At 40.3% G+C, this 20,488-nt stretch overlaps 1 pseudogene across 1 annotated transcript; it reads left to right on the forward strand.

The window, feature by feature from the left end:
- The first annotated feature begins 3,464 nt into the window (after positions 1-3,464).
- LOC308196939 (ubiquitin carboxyl-terminal hydrolase 42-like) lies at positions 3,465-14,410 on the forward strand (annotated as a pseudogene). The gene is made up of 15 exons: positions 3,465-3,693; positions 4,401-4,601; positions 5,689-5,799; positions 5,960-6,062; positions 6,226-6,293; positions 6,450-6,520; positions 7,055-7,137; positions 8,366-8,477; positions 8,838-8,978; positions 9,172-9,272; positions 9,733-9,874; positions 10,554-11,262; positions 11,633-11,721; positions 12,050-13,150; positions 13,649-14,410. The product of its transcript is annotated as a ubiquitin carboxyl-terminal hydrolase 42-like (transcript).
- Positions 14,411-20,488: the final 6,078 nt, after the last annotated feature.

Consider the following 20,488-nt stretch of genomic DNA (forward strand, 5'->3'; position numbering starts at 1 on the left):
AGGATGTGCTCAGTGAGGGGTGGTTGCCCCTTGGAGGCGGGTAGCTTTTGGGATGGAGGGGTGCTTATAATGCCTAGTCACTTAAGGCAATTACTCCACAAGGAGTAACTTTACTCCTTTAACTTAACTACTTGAACTACTTTAAGCTTTAACTACAGCATATCTAAAACATAAGGAGGATGTTACTATGTAAAAAGCAGATGAAACCAGTCCTTAACTCTTACTGCTTATTGTGCGTGAGCAGACTGGCATGAGTTTTAGCTATACTGGCAAATATCAAAGCACACCTGTGTAGTCCCAAAGCTGGGAGAAAAGCAAGGAAACCTTGAAGAAAATAGGGAGGCCTGTAGCTTGTGTAGTCTTTTAGCTGAGAAAATAAGGAAGGAGAGAGACAGGTAGCCTTGAGCTAGCAGAAGCAAGGAAGAGAAGGGATAAAAGGGAAAAAACAAGAAGGAGAAAACCAGCTCCAGACTGGCCTGTAGTAACCTTTTGCTCATTAAGGGTCATTAACACATTAGAAATCACACCTGTCAAAATGATAATCCTTGCTAATGTGGGATTCGGTGTGTGTCCCCCTCCTCCTGTACCCCCCCCCCCCCCCCCCCGGTGTTCCTCTGTAATGCGCAAGCTCAGTAGAGAAAAGTTAGGTGAGCTGTAATAACCAATCAAAAGGAGCCAAAGAGAGAGTTTTCACAAGTTTCCTGTGTATGAATGACGGTGATTCGAGTCAGAGGTGTGCTTGCTTTGCGAAAGATAGCCAAGTACCTGACTCTGCAGAGTTCTGTAATTAATTATGTAATTAAAAGACCTTGGTGTGCATTCCGACTCTGGGTGCTTATTGGCGCGGTGCACTGGGCACGAACTCGCGGACAACATCTGTACTCAGTGTGATGCCTACAGACAATCCTTTACTGTTGGGACCTGCATATTTTTCTGTGCCTTCAACACAAACCCTTTGGTACAACTAGTTCCCTACGTAGCTGCCAGTTCACCACTCAGTTGCACTTCTGAAGAGGAAAAGCTATTTCCCTCTAACGTAGGAGCACATACTCTAAATGCAAGCTTCACTCAGCTGGTCATTTACTGCAGGACAAGATTTGAAAACTGTTGTGGAGATTCTGTTGGGTTTTCTGCTTACAGAAAAATTAAGTGCCAAATCGCCCTCTACTCCGCTTTGTAGTGCTGCATTTAATGGAGATTCAAAGAATTTCATTTGCTCCTCCGTTTATGGACAACGAGCTGAAGGAACAGGTACAGCACATTAGCCTGGAATGCCTTCCCTCCCAACCAAAGTAAACTGGAGCTGTAACTAACACAAGCAGAAACAAGGCTTCCACGTTTTCAGCTGAATAAAGTTCCAACAAAATCATCCTCTGGGATTTGAAGCTTACTTCAAATTACATGCCAACAGCTCTTTTCCCTGAAAGGTCTTGCCCAGTTCTTACGTCATAGTAAAGTGTATACCTATAAAATTTACAGTTAACGTCTTCTCTTAGTTTGTCCAATTTTTGCATTATCGCTCAGCTGTGTGCTCATTTATAAGCTGATGCATGTATACAAGCTGCTGCTCAAGTCCTACGTCTTGTTTGCAATTCTTCGTTTCCTTGTTGCCAGCATATTGTAAAGCGGATCCCTGCTGCTACTCGCTCTAGAAGAAAAGGAATCATCGGTTTGGTTACCAAATACCCGCTTCTGGAAACCAGAAGTGTTTTGGTCTCTCTTCCCTTCGAATGACTCCACACCTCTCATCAGATAATGGATTGCTGACCTAGAATCAGAGAACATCCCAAGGTGGAAAGGGCTCACAATAATGAGCGAGTCCAACTCCTGGCTCCACACAGGACCACCCCAAAAGCAGAGCCTATGTCTGAGAGCATTGTTCAAACACTTCTGGACCCCCGTCAGGCTCGGTGCCACGACCACTGCCCTGGGCAGCTGTCCCAGTGCCCGAGCGCCCTCTCAGGGCAGCACCTGAGGCGCACGGGGCTCGGCGGGGCGGCCCGGGAGGGGAGGAGGACGGCGGGGCGAAGCGGCCGCTCCCTCAGAGCCGTGTCCCCGCCGCCTCGCCCGCACGTCGGGGCTTTTTCGTGTCGGGGCTTTTTCGTGTCGCGCCCTCGGGCTCTCGCCGCGGGCGACATGCCGCTCCCCAGCGCGGACAGCTTGCGCGCGGGGCCTGCCCGCGGCGGCGGCGGGAGGGAAACCCCAACCGCAAAGCCCTCCCGGCAGGGAGAGCTCGGGGTGAGGGCCGGTCCGGCACCGACAGTAAAGACACGCCGGAGGAAACGCTCTGCTTTTAGCCGTGAGCACCGCGGCCAGGTTGAAAAGGCGTCACGCTGGAGCTCCGAGTTGGGCGGCGTTCCGAGGCCGTTGTGGCAGTTGTGGAGACGGCCTCGGCTGAGGTGGCGGCTGCTGTCGCTGCTGTCCCCTCTGTCCCCGCTGTTGCCGCTGTTCCCGGCGCCTGGAGACCCCCGGCAGCCCCCTGTGACAGGACCTGTGGCCCCGGGGAGCAGGTCCTGTGGCCCCCTGTGCCCGCCGCCTCGTCGGCCATCCCGGCAGCAATCCTGCCAGCACAGAATAGCTCACCGGCTTTACGTGCGTTTCAGGGTAAAGTGACGATTAACTTCTATTTCCTGGCTTGGGTGCTGCTTTATTCTTTAACGGAGCTTCAGGTTTAAAGGTTAAACTCAGTTCTGTCAAGGTTAAACTCAGTTTCGTGAATGGCATCTTGGACAAAATCTTAAGCTGTGATTGACTCTCTGCTTAACAGAGGCCAAACGTGTACCTACTGAGAAGCAGGTCATAGGTGATAAGCCCTCACAAATTAACTTGCTATCACAAAGTGACGCCCAGAAAAAGTGTATTCAAAAGCTAGGCTCATTATAGAATCACAACCAAGCCATCATGACTGGTGCAGTAGACAGTGAGGTAGAGGGTGAGCCCTGGAAAGACAGAAGTAAAGTAGCAGCGAAATGCAGGTACCTTTGTGCACACGAAGCAGAAAAGCGCAGGCAGTAAAGTAATAGTGCTCCATTACTAGCGTGAGCAACAATTATATATAAATCGCAACCATTATCTATTAGATAATAGGTAATAATTAATAGATAATTGCAAAGCTCCAAAAATGCAATAAATAACTGATTCCCCTCAGAGAATGTCATTTGCATTTTTATATTAAAAAGACTCCAGAGTTGTAATGGATTAAAATCCTACGAAAGTGAAAGAAATGGCATCAGCCACTAGTTCTGCAGAAGCTAAAAGTAATACTGATAGAGTTTTGATGGAAATTTTTCCTTTGTGTGTTTAGTTTGGGGATTCCTTTTAAATCATTCATACCAGCAATTTAGTTCTTCAAGGCCGTTTCTTTGAGATTAAGTGACAGGACTTCTACTACTCTTTTCTTCTTGGAATGCTTCTTGGTATTCTTACGTCAGCCAGAACATTTGTCTCTGTCGCAGATGAGAACAATGACCATAGTTAACAAGCCCAAATCTTCAAAGTCTAAAAAGCCATCTTCAAGGCGGTCTGGCAAATCCAAGAAACCGAGTACTAAAAAACTGATGTCACGCACCGCAAACTGGGGCCGGATACCACCTGCAGAAGATTCAAGCCAAGTCTCTGTGGCCCAAGGATGTGGAGGTGCTATTTATTGTAGATCCTCTGAAAAATCTAAGCCTTTTGCCCAAAGAGATCTAAGTAAGTGTGCGCTTTATCCTGCCTCCGTTTTCTTCAAAACAAAAGTAGAAAGTGGTAGTTCTTGCTTGTTGCACTGATAGAGAACAGGACTACTGTGAATAAAGACTTCCAAAGCGATTCTCCTAAGGCAACTGAAGTGACTGACGTTACAGAAATTAATTTTGATATATTTACAGTCGACAGAGAAATGTGGGGAGCATTTTGTAATGCACTGATTCATCCATATCTTTTCTGTTTTGCAAAGAAAAGTGTTTGATTGTTGCTATTCACAGGTTCCATTATTCACAGGTTTTTGAATGTTAAGATTGCTCAGGAAAAGATCTGATATTTGTAGGGGTACCGTCATTCCTAGTTATTTGTTTTTACATTGTCCTTGCATTTATTACCATATAATTTCAAGTCTAAGTTTGTGGCTGAAGTTATAATAAGGAAAAAAGCATATAATAAGGAAGAAATTAAAATGGTTGACTAAACTTTTTTTTCCCAAAACGTTGTGTTGACCAGCCAATTTGAATATGGCGGTATTAAAGGTGTCTGCAATAAGTTTTTCTGTTTTGGATTGTAGCTAGTTCCTCTAGGTGCTCCCGCAGAATAGTATTTTTACTATGCCTATATATACTTTATATATTCACTATACCTATATATACTTAATACCTTTCTTAGAAACAAACAAACAAAATCTCTTTTTAAATATAACTTTCTTGCAGTTGTTAATGATGGAATTGCTCCGCCACAAAGGATTCTTTTTCCACCTGAGAAGATACGTATGGATTGGCAAGAAACACAAAGTGTTGGAGTTGGCCTGTACAATCTTGGCAACACGTGTTTTCTTAATGCTACTCTACAGTGTTTGACCTACACCCCCCCACTTGCCAATTACATGCTTTCTCTTGAGCACAGACAGTCATGTGAGTACTTTCTAACAGTATTTTAAATCTGTTGGATAGCTGTGAAGGTGAAAGAACAGCAGTGATTCTGTGAGACAAACTTACTTGCCTGATTTTACCTGTAGACGCTGGCTTTGAGCATTGTATTAGCAGTGGGCTCGGAATAGCATATGGAGTGCGTTTAATGCACCATGTGTTTTTTTTGTTTGTTTGTTTGTTTGTTTTTTTAAAAGGATCTTTTCTTGCTTCATGGGAATAATGAAGTGCATTGGACAGTAATGCATTTAATGAACATTTGGCATTTGGGCTATTTGGGCTTCCTGCTGCTAGAAAGGCAATAAAATTTAGGATGTTGGCATCATAGGTCTTTAGTCTGCACAGCCGAGGTTCCATAATGCACTACAATAAATGGTCTGTTCGTTGTTGAACCAATTAAAAAAAAAAAAAAAAAAAAAAAAACCTAGAAAGCAATATGAGCTGTTATGAACACGACTAGATTTTTTTGTGGGACTGTATTAAAATCTAGACTGATTTTGTCCTAAATAAAATGTTGTACTATAAAGTAAATGTTGTACTAAACCTGTATGCTTTTTAGGCTGGTATCTTTGTATCGATACCTAGAAATTTAACTGTTTTCTTCCTGTATATAGAAATCGTTTCAGTTAAGAATCCTGTTGAAAAAAGGAGGGCAGAAGTACTATTACATACATTACTGTAATTTTTCCTTTCTCCCAAAGGACTCGTAGCTCTGTATCATGAAGCTCACCTGACAGCACTGTGCTGAAAATAACCCACGTTCTCTTAATGCTGTATCATCAAGGTCAAATATTCTTTCCTCATACATTTTGCAACCTGTGGAGTTCACATTCCTGTCAGCCTTTACAAACGTGACTTTGCAGTAGTCTTTTAGATTTCTCATCACAAAATGCACTTGAATACAGGCTTAATGGATATTTTTATTCTATAAAGTTGTGTGAAATGAAATGTTAGGAGACTGTTGGGACAAGGAGAGTGGATATTGTATCTATAGTTTAAATGTTACTTATATGTTTGTTTGTAGTTATGTCTGTTTCGCTAGACTGGGATGCTTTCTTCTTTCACTCTTCAGGTCGTGAACAAGATTTTTGCATGATGTGCACGATGGAGACTCACATTAACCAGGCCCTGCGTTGCACTGTTGATGCCATCGAGCCTACGCGTGTTATCAATAATCTCAGTCGTAAGTGGCTTCAGATGTGTTTCTTTTTCAGCATCTTGTAATCTTCAAATAATTATTTGATGTGTATAAATGGTTTTAACACTGTAAAGAAGAGAGATTTTAGAAACAGGAGAATTACTTCATTTTTAAATGAGGTGAATACTATCATCTTCTTATTTAGGAATAGGACAACATTTCCGTTTTGGCAGTCAAGAAGACGCACACGAGTTCTTGCGCTATACTGTTGATGCTATGCAGGAAGCGTGCTTGAATGGAAGCACCAAGTAAGCATAAACAAATTCACTTTTATACGTTCTCTAGCACCTTTTAGGCCTTTATTTACTATCAAAACTGAAAGTCTAGGTCATCCTTGGTTTTCATAAAACTCTTTGAAGAGTTAACTGTGTGCCTTAAATCTTCTGAGGTCTGATTATAATTTATTTCCAGATTGGACAGATCTTCTCAAGCTACCACCATCATTCATCAAATATTTGGAGGATTTCTAAGATCAAGAGGTACTTTTAAAAATATTCCTGTCCTTAGAACTGATCTGTGTCTTTTGTCGGTAGTAAAGCAGTCTGTAGTTTGTCTGAAGTAGTATCTATCGACAACTTGAATGTGGACAGTTAGTCTCCTTCACGTGTTGTTAAGCATTTATATTTTGCTTCCAGTGAAGTGCTTGAATTGCAAAGCAGTTTCGGATACGTATGAGGCATTTCTTGATATCACTTTGGATGTAAAGGTAGGAGGTTTTGTAAATATAATTCATGATGTTTAAGTACATGTATAACTTTCTAAATTAAACTTGTTTAACTTAAAAAACCAAACCACGTACAATGTTAAAATATAAGAGCTTGGTGGTGGTTAGAAAGTGGATTGGACTTTGTCCTTCTGTGGAACCCCTGTAAATAGTCTCCACGTCTGCATTGGGTTTAAGGGGAAAGAATTTTATTGCTGCGCAAAGTATAATACTGTCACACTTCTTTGTTGTTCTACCTCAATATACGTCTAATTGTTAGACTGTTGGATTTGTTGCCAGTATTGATGACAAAGCACACTATAGATGCTGTCTGCGTTACTGGAAAATGATTTGTTTCAAAGTAGAATGACTTCCAGGTGAGGTAAACGCTGAGCATGCTCTTTCTGCCTCCTTCTTGACAGTGCTCATAGTAGATCGCTTAAGTATGTGTTAGTCAGGTTCTCTTATAAACTCCTAGTGCGTCTCTGGAATTTTGAATTTACAGTGACTTTACGCTCTTCTCTCTCGCTCCTCTAGGCGGTTTCATCTGTTACCAGAGCTCTAGAACTATTTGTGAAACCTGAAGAGCTGGATGGAGAGAATTGCTATAAATGTAGCGAGTAAGATTATTACTAATTATGTCTTAATACTAGATATTAGTTTTATATATTACATGACTTAGAGCGTAAGTTATCCTTTAACTTCATTTAGAAATAAGGAGACGCAGCTTTGTTGTTGTTGTTGTTGCTTCATTTTCTAGTAGTGGTGAGCTGAAGCAAGGAGCTATGGAGAATGATTTGGAGTGGAAGGCAGCAGCAGGTTCCTACAGGTCCTAGCGTTCACTGTGAAACAAAGTTAGATTGAGTGTCAGGGAATGTGAGCTGGCTCTGTGGTAATGAATGTTAGCAGCCTGTGCTGGCTCACTAAACAGCGTCTTGCACAGCTCTTGAACTGTGAAACCTGTCGATGTGGACTAATGTCCGAAATGAGCTCCCTTAAGCCTAACCCGTGCACAGGGAAAGCCTGTTGAGTTCAGGCGCTCTCTGTGCTGATCAATATGTAAGATGTTTCTACGTATGTGAGAAACAATTGAACATTTGCATAAGATGGTTTGGCAAAACAAGCTGTTAGTCAAACGTCCCCTCAGAAAAGCACAGAGTGCCCGGCTCAGTTCTGTAGAATTCATGCCTGACCCCTCTAAATGAAAAATGCAGTATCCACTTCTTGTTGTTGGATACTAAGGAAATTAGGGTGTCGAATCAAGAGCGTCCAATAGGTTATTAAAGCAATTTAATCCCAGGTTCGTCTTGGCCTGCGGATCCTAGAAAGCAACATGCAGCGTATTCAGGATCTCATAAGTGATGTCTGAGGAAGAGAAAGAACTGTAATAGCACCTCACATCTGAATTGCATGGTCCTTCCTTAATGTGCTCTTTGAGGTGTGATCGGTTCAGTCACACTTAAAGCCAGAATTTTCCGTCTTTTTGTGAGCTTAAAAGGAAAGGCCTTGCACATGTACAGTACTTTTTCCATTGCTGATAACTGTTATTAGTCTTATATATAACTCATTTTTACTATTTTTTGTTTATATTTTATAACTCCCTGGTAATACGCTTTCGTGAGAGATTCCTGTTCCCGCTGTGCTCTGAGTTGTTGGTAAAACTTACCTTCTTCTCTGTATTAACAAACGTGACATGCAGTGCATGGGTTTATGAAAAGAAAAAACCAAACACATGATGCAAGTAAATATCATTCAAATAGCATAAGCATGCGTGAGACATTAAAAGGAGTTTGTTTTGGGGGCGAAAAAGAAGATGCTTTCAAACACTTGTCTCTGCTTGTTTTTAAGGTGTAAAAAGATGGTTCCTGCATCCAAGAGATTTACCATACACCGTTCTTCCAACGTTCTCACAATATCACTGAAAAGATTTGCAGATTTCACAGGTGGAAAGATCAACAAGGTATATTTCCCGCTGTAATGCAACTTTGTCATCATGTAATGGGACATCCCCCAAAGCTGAAAGTTGTTAATATTTTCAGACAATAATTGTAGACTAACGACTATGGCTTATTCTTTCTCTTAATATCAGTAAAGTTCCTGCTTGACAAGAAGCATATACTTTCCTCTGAGAAGGCTAATTCATCAGAAAACAGTTGTCTGCAACTTCTAGTATTAAACGTTGCTTATGGGAAGACTTATTTTTAGTGAATCAAGAGATATATTCATATAATTCCAGTCTCTGTTTTTTGGAAGTGTTTTTCTCTGGCTAGTCCGCGAAGTACTCTGATATAATTTTTCTATCTTCTTGGTCTCTCTTTAGGAAGTAAAATATCCTGAGTATTTGGACCTCCGAGCCTACATGTCTCAATCAAGTGGAGAACCACTCATCTATGCCTTATATGCGGTGCTGGTGCATCATGGTATCAACTGTCGCTCAGGACACTATGTATGCTACATAAAGGTAGAAGTCAACATCATTTCTAACAGGGTAAAGGTTGTGCTGGCAAACCAGTTCAAGTGTTACTAGTAGTACTGTTTCTAGGGAAAAAGATTTCATTATATGTTTATTTGACACGTGTGTATTTTATTGCTATCTGTGATTTCATTTGGAAAACATGCAATTCATCTGAAGATATCGTTGTCTTTATTTGCAGGCTGGTAATGGACTTTGGTATCAGATGAATGATGCAAAAGTAGTCCGTACTGACATTAAAAGAGTTCTTGGTCAGCAAGCTTACTTACTTTTTTATATCAGGTAATAACAAGTATTCAAATGTGTTCAGAAGAGATTTACTCTCCTGTTATTGATACTTTTCTTTTTGCAAGTGTTTTTCTTTCTCTCCCAGGAAAAGATGATTATTTCTCTAATTCAGTTCTGTCTAACCTGAAATTCTCTGTCATTTATTATCTTTTGTTGCTTGGCCTTAAACTGCAGCACTTGTGTAAATTGCTGTATATGTGTTATCTGTAGCTGGCTAATTTAGAGAAGGAGAGAAATGAAGGCCATCTGTGGTGTAAGAATGAATTATTGCTCTGAAAGTGATAGTCATAGTAGGAAGACTGTTACCTACTTTTCAGTTTGTAGTCTTGGCTAAGTCTTCTGTAGAGAAGGCTTCCATATCGTATGAACTGTTCCTATAAAATTATAGGATGGGATTTAATCCAAGAGTAGGCCGAAAGAAAAACTAAACTGAGATCACTGCTCTTTTCTGAAGGCGCTATGATTTGACGCTCGGAGAACGTGCTTTTTACTTAGCAGCACCGTCTTATCCCTGTTCATTCCCCCCTGGTCAGCGGGGGGCTAACAGTAAGCAGGCTGGATTTCTGGGACCACGACTTCCTCCTCATATGATTAAGGTAATTTAGGGAAGCGGGAGGGCAGATAATGGCACCAAACGGACAGTGGGTTTGGGGTTTGGTGTGGGGTTTTTTGTTTGGTTTTTGGCATCTTTGTTTTGTTTTCCTTCCCACGCTGCAGCTGTCTTCACAGCCCTCATGCTACAGCCAGAGTCATTCAAACAGTGGTTACTGCTGAATTGCGCAGCCATGCGACTCCATTGTTTATACCTCCTAGACAGCTTTGTAAAGCACAGAGAGCTACGCTCTTTGACAATTTAAGTAGAGTGTACTAATCCTCGAATCATTTAAAAGAGGACTTGTTTTTCCTATCGACGTCACTTTAGCTAAGACAGGGAAACCAAATTGTCTTATTCCTGAGCACCAGAACAATTATTCCAGGCTTTTTGGGGTATGTTTAAAGGGGAAACTAAATATATTTGGGAATAGCTTTAGGCAATGTTAAGTTGTTTGGATGGTTTTCAAAAATGATGTTAATTTGATATCAATATGCAGTAAACCAAAAGCAGGAATTAAATACACTTATGGGACTTGCATTTATCTTTTAAGGGCAGTGTTTTTTGCTTTTTAGGTGTTAAGACCATTTGTAGAAATACTTAGTAGGAGAATGACATGTTTAAAAATGTTAAATGGAGTGTTTCCATTAACCCGTCTTGCAATTTCTTCTTTTTAAATACAGAATTCAAGTCGTTTAAATGGAAATGGATCCATAAAAGAGGATGCAAATACCACTGGTGTCACCCTAAAAAGGCCATCTTCAGCACCACCAATGGCCTGTGTTCAAGAACAGGCGATTACCAGGCCTTCAATTACTGATACGTCAAAAAACCAGAAGATCACCATCAGTATTCACAATAAATTGCCTGCTCGTCAGACTGTGTCACAGCCTGACTGTCTTAGCAGTGCTGTGGAGGATGAAGATCTCTACAAGGCTGTTCCTTCATCCACAATCACAAATTCGGTAAAGCAAATGAAGCAAATACAAATACAAAAAAAAAAAAAAAGAGTTTCTGCTGAAATTTTTGTGGAGCCAAAGGTGAATGGAAATCCTAAACTCAGCTCTGATAACACAGTCCCTTACGGTGCAGAATCTTCAGGAAAATCTGAGGAGGAGTCAAAGGGCTTATTTAAAAGGAATTGCAATGCAATGTGGAATTTTGGTTGGAAAGGTAGTCCGTACATTGCAGAATTCCCATTCTTCCTGTCAGAATGCTGATGAAGGAAGATCCCAGCATGAGCTGCCAAACACTGATTCACTGAATGGTGCTATTAGTTTAGTTCATGAATCTAAAGAAAACGGACTGAAACTTGATGATTCCACTTGCCAAGTTGAACCTGTTAAACCTTGTGAGATGTTCTTTTCTAAAACAAACGGATTGCTTGAAACATAGTAGTTTGCTCCATCGAGAATTTCTCACCCACGATGTATTCGGGAGTGTTTATCATGTTCCTAATTCAGGCGAAATGCTGAGAAAACACAGCACAAATTTGATCGTAACCCTTTGTGATACTATGCCATTAGAATTTGCAGAGCTGAGCTGACATTAGAACTTGTCAGCTTAAGCTGAGCTGAGATAAAAATTCTTAAGTTTCATAAAGTAGATTTTGGGAGGTGAGTTGGCGTTATCTTTGAAGTGTAGATAATGCATACAACACAAAGCGATCTTGCTTAGCATTTAATGTAGAAATTCTGAGAAGACTAGTCCTCAGCACAAATGGTATTTTTTCTGTCTGCTGACTTGTGCGTTTTAGTTGCAGATGCCTGGAGCTATGCCTCCAGTCCCTCGAGAAGTCATCATGGAATCCCTCACGGCCAGCCAGCTGAACAGCTTGTCAGAGGAAAGAAGGTAAAATGAGCACAGTCTGATTAAGACAAGATTTTATGGAAGTTCATTGCGGTTTTATCTGTCTACTAATACTATTTAATGGAAGGATTTAAATCAGTAGAATTCCGTACTGTATGGCCAGTGTTGCGAACAGAACTAATGATCGACACTGTGCATAGCACTCTGATGCAGGCTGGTGCCTCGCGGAGAACTTGTGTTTCTTCATAGAATGTTTTTCCATTTTTCTCCATTATCTGGAGAAACATTGGCTGTTCCCCCGTCGCCCCCACCCCTTTTTTCTCAGAGCAGCAGGTGGAGGGAGACGGAAACGTGTTTTTATTTTGTGCAGTGTCCCGGGACCTCCGAAATCTACTGAGAATGATGAATACCTTGAACAGTACCAATGTGATGACCGTGGAGACAAGGAGAAACCAAGAAGATCAAAAGAACATGAACTGATTTCAGAAGAAAATGTTTTCTACATCAAAGAGTCTTCTGAGACTGGTGAGAAATTGCGGCAAACTTCCCCTCTAAAGTCTGACAGTGAATGTAGTTCTAAAAACCTTTCCTCCTTAGCTGTTACAGATAGATGCCAAGATACAAAGGACGAGACTAAAAAATCTGACAAAGAGCGTTACCAGAGAAAGAGGGAACATTCTCCTACTGAAGAGAAGGAGAGTCAAAAAGATGGTCATTCCAGCAAGAGAAGGTGCTCTCGGAGTGTGGAAGTTGTTAAGCAAAAGCGTCACAAGCAGGAGTATTGGGAGGGAAGCAGGTACAGATCTTCCCATAGTGAAAGGAACAGCCCTGATAATGGCAGAAGACCAGTAAAATATTCAAAGTACAGATCTCGAAGCAGAGGAAGATCAGAACAAGATAGCGCTAGATATTACCATTCCAAAGGGGAAAGAAGTTGGAGCAGAGAAAGATACTATCAAGATGAACCACGGAAATGGGAAAAATGTAGCTATTACAAGGATTACTATTCACCTCATGCAGCAGGAGACAGTAGAGAGAGAAAGTTCTCTCACGGTGATAAAGACTTTGACAAATTGACTCAGACTTACTCCAGCAGGTCACATAAGCGTTATCATTACAAAAGCAGATGGCCTCACGGTTCCCTCTTGAGAGAGGAAGATGTACATCACTTTAGCACACCCAGAGCAGACTCACATCGTTGCTCAGTAGCTCAGCAACATTCTGGAAAACATTCGCGTGAGAGACATGCACTTCCACCTGTGTCAGCTCATTTGGAGAACTGTCGCCAGAAAAAGGCAAAAGAAGGAAACAGAAAAAGACAATATACTCGTGCAGAAGGTAGTGAAAGTGAAATAGAAAGGCAACGCAGAAAGGTAGAAAAGGAGGTTTTAGGTGGTGAAAACATGAAAAAATATAAGAAGTTCTAGAAGAAAAAGAAGTCTGAAGATAAACAGGGAGAGAAGGATTCCAAGTAAGCAGGGATTCCAGCCTAATCAGCATTTTTTTTCCTAATTCTTTTCTGGGTGCTTCTCATGTTTTGTTTTTTTTTTCATAGTTTCTGAGTTATTTAGATAGCATAATCTGGCTGGGGATCATGACTGGGGATCATTAGGTTGATCAGTGAAGACAGGAAAGGTATTGCTGAATTGTGTCAGAGCACTAGCTTTGGACCACGTAGTTCGAATCACATCTGCACACCATTCTGGATTAGGTTAAAATATTTTTTTTTTTTTACTTGCACATATTCCAGAGCTAACCATTGTTAATGATCTGTGTACCAACCAGGACCTATGGTCCTTCAATCTGAGGGCTTAAGTTTGCTGCATCTAAAGGAAGTTACATGTGCACAAAGTACCACAAAATAGCTGACATGCGGCAAATCATCGCCTGTGGTAAAATAAATAAAGTTTCCTGTATGCAACAAGTGCCACATCTTTTTTTCTCTTTTTAACTTGCATGTTTCTTTCAGACTTTATGATTTGTATTTCTCTGCGCTCCACTTTGACAATGCCAATCGCAAGCGTAACAAAAAGAAGAAAAAGGAGAAACATCAGGAAAGTGAAAGGCTTCTTGGAACACTTAGATCCTCGTTTCCAGAAGAAAACCCGGGAGAAGAAGGAAGAATCCCATCCTCCAGATGGCTCTTTATGAGAGCAATGCAGAAGTGAGGGCAGTAAACAACCTCACAAGGAAGGGAAGCCTTCCAGTGCAGGTGAAAGGAAGAAACATCGCATCCAGCGAGTATATTAAAGGTAAGCGGCTGCAGCATGTTTATGGGATTCCTTTTAGATTAATCTAGAGATTATCTAAAACAGTCTTTAAATGCTTGATGACTGAACAGTCTGCTGGATATTAAAATATGTTTTGAAAAATATGTTTCAAATGTTGTTTTTTCAGCTGTGTGGGGAGAACAAATACAGTGGCTATGAATATTTTGGCTATTATTCAGAACAGCATGTGGAGGGATATGTAAACTATGTAATATGTAAAAATATGTACTATGTAAAAATCCTGCTTTTTTTCTCCTTTTTGTTTTTTTTTTTTTGTCTTTTTCTTTTTTTCCCTGCTATTATAGGTTTAAGAATATAGAGGAATGCGCTGATGGAAGCCATGTAAAGAGTCTCCAAATTTGCATTGGGTTTAAGCGGAAAGAATTTTATGTCTGCACAAATTATGATACTGTCAAAACTTCTTTGTTGTTCTACCTCAATATACATCTAATTGTTAGACTGCTGGATTTGTTGCCAGTATTGATGACAAAGCACACTATAGATGCTGTCTGCGTTACTGGAAAATGATTTGTTTCAAAGTAAAATGACTTCCAGGTGAGGTAAACGCTGAGCATGCTCTTTCTGCCTCCTTCTTGACAGTGCTCATAGTAGATCGCTTAAGTATGTATTAGTCAGGTTCTCTTATAAACTCCTAGTGCGTCTCTGGAATTTTGAATTTACAGTGACTTTACGCTCTTCTCTCTCGCTCCTCTAGGCGGTTTCATCTGTTACCAGAGCTCTAGAACTATTTGTGAAACCTGAAGAGCTGGATGGAGAGAATTGCTACAAATGTAGCGAGTGAGATTATTAACTAATTATGTCTTAATGCTAGATATTAGTTTTATGTATTGCATGACTTAGAGCATAAGTTATCTTTTAACTTCATTTAGAAATAAGGAGACGCAGCTTCGTTGTTGTTGTTGTTGCTTCATTTTGTTTAAACAACTGGTGCACGGAAATAATCCCAAACTTGAAAACGTTACATCTGTTTTGGAAATCTAAGAAGAGTGGCTATTAGCTGATATTGGACTTTTCTCGTAGCATTGTCTGCACCATGGCTTGTCAAGCTTCCTAGGCGTGTAGCTGCATGCTGAAATATTCATATTGGCAGAAGTGAAAAGACATGCCCAGTAAGTAGTGGTGAGCTGAAGCAAGGAGCTGTGGAGAATGATTTGGAGTGGAAGGCAGCAGCAGGTTGCTGCAGGTCCTAGCGTTCACTGTGAAACAAAGTTAGATTGAGTGTCAGGGAATGTGAGCTGGCTCTGTGGTAATGAATGTTAGCAGCCTGTGCTGGCTCACTAAACAGCGTCTTGCACAGCTCTTGAACTGTGAAACCTGTCGATGTGGACTAATGTCCGAAATGAGCTCCCTTAAGCCTAACCCGTGCACAGGGAAAGCCTGTTGAGTTCAGGCGCTCTCTGTGCTGATCAATATGTAAGATGTTTCTACGTATGTGAGAAACAATTGAACATTTGCATAAGATGGTTTGGCAAAACAAGCTGTTAGTCAAACATCCCCTCAGAAAAGCACAGAGTGCCCGGCTCAGTTCTGTAGGATTCATGCCTGACCCCTCTAAATGAAAAATGCAGTATCCACTTCTTGTTGTTGGATACTAAGGAAATTAAGGTGTCGAATCAAGAGCATCCAATAGGTTATTAAAGCAATTTAATCCCAGGTTCGTCTTAGCCTGCGGATCCTAGAAAGCAACATGCAGCGTATTCAGGATTCTCATAAGTGATGTCTGAGGAAGAGAAAGAACTGTAATAGCACCTCACATCTGAATTGCATGGTCCTTCCTTAACGTGCTCTTTGAGGTGTGATCGGTTCAGTCACACTTAAAGCCAGAATTTTCTGTCTTTTTGTGAGCTTAAAAGGAAAGGCCTTGCACATGTACAGTACTTTTTCCATTGCTGATAACTGTTATTAGTCTTATATATAACTCATTTTTACTATTTTTTGTTTATATTTTATAACTCCCTGGTAATACGCTTTCGTGAGAGATTCCTGTTCCCGCTGTGCTCTGAGTTGTTGGTAAAACTTACCTTCTTCTCTGTATTAACAAACGTGACATGCAGTGCATGGGTTTATGAAAAGAAAAAACCAAACACATGATGCAAGTAAATATCATTCAAATAGCATAAGCATGCGTGAGACATTAAAAGGAGTTTGTTTTGGGGGCGAAAAAGAAGATGCTTTCAAACACTTGTCTCTGCTTGTTTTTAAGGTGTAAAAAGATGGTTCCTGCATCCAAGAGATTTACCATACACCGTTCTTCCAACGTTCTCACAATATCACTGAAAAGATTTGCAGATTTCACAGGTGGAAAGATCAACAAGGTATATTAAGAATATACCTTAAGAATATAGAGAAATGGTCTGCTTTTATTTTCATTTTCTCTTTTTTTCATTTTTCTCTTAATATCAGTAAAGTTCCTGCTTGACAAGAAGCATATACTTTCCTCTGAGAAGGCTAATTCATCAGGAAACAGTTGTCTGCAACTTCTAGTATTAAACATTGCTTATGGGAAGACTTATTTTTAGTGAATCAAGAAATATATTCATATAATTCCAGTCTCTGTTTTTTGGAAGTGTTTTTCTCTGGCTAGTCCGCGAAGTACTCTGATATAATTTTTCTATCTTCTTGGTCTCTCTTTAGGAGGTAAAATATCCTGAGTATTTGGACCTCCGAGCCTACATGTCTCAGTCAAGTGGAGAACCACTCCTCTACGCCTTATATGCGGTGCTGGTGCATCATGGAATCAACTGTCGCACAGGACACTATGTATGCTACATGAAGGTAGAAGTCAACATCATTTCTAACACGGTAAAAGGTTGTGCTGGCAAACCAGTTCAAGTGTTACTAGTAGTACTGTTTCTAGGCAAAAAGATTTTCTGAAATAACCCCAAACTTGAAAATGGGATCTTGTATAAAATCTTAAGCTGTGATTGACTCTCTGCTTAAGAGAGGCCAAACGTGTACCTACTGAGAAGCTAGGTGATAAGTGTTTTTGTACACTTATAAGTGGTCATTTTGTAAAGAGACTGCTGAAAAATCTGAACAGTGCTGCTGCAGAACTCTGAATGGGGGGCTAGCAACTGTCTTAACTGATCTGGAATCTTGAGTTTACTTTTCAGTGGACAGGAGGAGAGTCTCTCAAGGCAAACAGAGAGAGAAATAACACCCGATACTCATGTCAACATAAATTTATGCTCAGAGTGTAGGTGTAGGAACAGCGTCGGTATGTATATGGAACATCGGGAGAGGAAACTATATCGGTATTTACAGCTTTTCTACTTCCTTGTCAGAGAGACGTTGTCTCCAAATTAGAAATTGATGTATTTTGAATAAGGGCTGGTGGATCGGATTTATTCTTACTAGTGTTAATATTTGCTCTTGATTAGTACTTAATATCTGGTAACGCATCAATCAATCGTCAAAAATAAACTTAAAAATGTGTAAGGCTTATCTCGTTGGTCGATACAAAGACCAAGGTCTTTTCTCTTTTCTCTTTTTTTTTTTTCCCAGTATTGTTTTTCTGTTTTCCTTCTCACTGCAGTCTTGATTTTGTTTCTTGTCCCTTAAGTATGTTTTCAATGTGTTGTTGAAACATTTTCCCTTTCAATGCAAAAAAAGGAGCTGTCACTGGTGTCTGCAAGTTGAAGACTGGAGCTTATCTGAAAATCACTGAGCCCAAGAGCTGTCACCTTAGTCTTCCAATAGGACAAGGATGTCTTCGTTTCTCAGTTAAATGCATTTTTCAGGTTTGTGTATTATTTTCTCAGGAATGGAAAGTGTGCGCACAATTTGCCAGTTGTGGGACTAGGAGTTCTCTTATTTCCTGTGCTTTGTTTAACCTGTCTTAAGTTTAATGGATAGCAATCAAGGTGTACTAGAAATCTGAAAACACTTTATGCTTTGTTCTCTCAGTCATTTTGGTATAACAAACTAGCTTATGGTTTAAACCCTCCATTAGGTTAGCATTTTCCCTAAACGTAACAAGTCCCTGTGTGCTACAGGAAGACAGTAACAAAAAATTAAGTATAGATATTCATCCTGCCATTATTCAGCTTCTGCCTATGGACAGACAATTACACTTATTTAAAGCGGTATCCTCTTGAAACCTAATCAGCATGTTAGAAAGCACTTAGTTATCGGCTTTTGTCCTGGAGGGCTGAGGTTTGTTTTGTTTTGTTTTACATTCAGCATTTCCTTTTCTAGCTTCCATTCCCCTGTTGTTTTGCATGAGGAAAACATGCAGCTTTACAAAGTAGAACGGAAAGAGATGCTTTTCAGTCTAACTTTTCAGTTTTTTGTAGGAGTTTTAAATGTGGTAGGTGCAAAACAGCATAAGTACTGCTGCCAAAGTTATATTCAAACAAGTATTTCTTGGAGAAGCAGAAGAAGCCCAGGGAGAAATAAATTTACAAACATGCTCTTCATGCTCTCCTTTCCCAAGATTTCTCTGAGATATATCCCATAGTCTGTGGGTTTTGAGGTATGTGGTTCCCAGGAGTGAAAAGGAGGGCCAAACAGCTCTCCTCTCGGATCTCCACGTGCCAGGGCTTTAGTGTACTGCCACTTATGGCTCCGCTTTTCACCTGGAAAAAGCGACCTCATGCTGTAAACTGAGGAGCCCTGCAATTGTTCTACTTGGGTTTTTTTTGTTTTTTTTTTTTTCCCCTGCTCATATAGGCTTAGAAATGTGCTGATGAAACAATAAAAAAGCCAGCTTGGTACATCTCCTTACAAAAAAATAAGTACAAACTTGAGCTCCTGATCGGCTTCATGCTGAACTCTGTGCTGTTCTTGTCGTAATCTTGGTCTCTCAGTAGATAATATGGTTTAATTACGAATAGAATCATGTGATGAAGAAGATCTCACACTGCAACAAATTCAGCATCTCAAATGAAATTTTACATTTTCCGTGATTTTCTTTCTGAGCAGAAGTGTGTAGTATTAAATATATATATATATATATATATCTGTGATGAAGCCACGGTCGCAGTTACTCAGATATCTTAATAAGCACTTGCAGGAAGATAAATTGCTGCATCTTTTAGCATTATTTAATTGTAGGGTTAGAGACATGTTGATTCAACAGTGCTGTAAAGTTTCTAAGAGGTCACTTTGAAAAATACCAGCTAAATTACTGGCAAGACTGCACCCGTTCTTAAAAACAAACAACCCCCCCAAATCATCTGTTTTCCTCTTACAGGTAACTGAAGTAATCCCCGAAGAAGACAGTTCACTATCCAAAGGCAAGTTTTATTTTTAAACATTTTCTACATTTTATACCTAGCCACAACTTAACAACCAGTTAACGGTCGGTGACAATCCTGTTCAGTGTTGAAAATGTCATTCTGGCATAGGAAACAAAGGACTTCATCTTCTTGCTTTACAGCTGAATGTCTTCTACATAATGTTTGGAGAAGTGAAATCTTGCTAGAGGTTTTCAAAAATTCTGCCCGGTTTGGATGATGAAGTAAATTGCCATAGTCAGTAGATTCTGGCACTGACAAGTTCCTTCAAGCTAAAGAGGGAGTGCGATTGTTGCAAAGCATGACTGTGTTTTGAGACAGGGACGACCACAAGTTTTAATCTTAAAATACGACATGGAGGGGAGGCTGGTTGTTCACACATTCTTGCAAACATTAATACAATCTGTCCCATTATCAAGAACAAAATTAGGGACTGAACGGAGGTCTTTCAAATACCAGTGTTGCAAAAATAGACTTTTTATGCTACTAATGTCAAAAGAATCCTGATTGTACTAAACTGTGTCTCTTCTAGCTGATAAATCAGGAATAGCACAGAAGAAAATGCGTCTGCTCTAATGCTCTTTGGGCTTCGGTGAATTCTCTGGCCAGCAGATGGCGAACTCGCTTATTCTAAACCAGTCAAAAGTATAGGGAGAAAGTAAATGTCTTGCACACATTACACAAGTCCAGGGCATTGGGATCACTGGGCTACATGAGTGAAAGAGATGTACCCCAACAGTACCCCACTTAGATACGCTGCTTGCAACATAAGCAGGATGGGAGGGCTGTGCAAAGCAATTTTGGTAAATTGAGGAATTCATGTATTTCATCAAGCCTAAAGATACTAATTAGTTTCATGTGGGGGAAGGTCAGTCTTTCAAAGAAAAGAAAAAACATCTCTTAAGCAGGATTTTCTGAATGGTGGAATCTAATCTGAAAAAAGGCCACTTCAGCAGGTTATTTATTTATTTATTTATTTCTTACTGTATTGAACCTCTCAAGTAAGCTAGGAGCAGACTAGGAACAACTGAGGACTTGTTAGAGTGTGCCTTTTCACCTGGACTCATGTTACTTTGAATAAATTAACAAGGATAGCTAGTGATAATTTGTGATTTAAGGAAATTCCAGATACGTGAGAGAAAGAGCAGCGTTAAAGCAGTTAAATTCCTGCTCTCTCTAATAAGTGCTCTCTCTAGCCAGTTTCTGAACGCTTCTGTTCTGTGGCTAGGATTTGGTCAGCTTGACCACAAGATCACTAGTAAAACAAGGATGCCGTCCAGT

The sequence above is a fragment of the Anser brachyrhynchus genome, assembly GCF_964034855.1.
Source record: "Anser brachyrhynchus genome assembly, chromosome: 6".
In the NCBI taxonomy this organism is placed as follows: Eukaryota; Metazoa; Chordata; class Aves; order Anseriformes; family Anatidae; genus Anser; species Anser brachyrhynchus.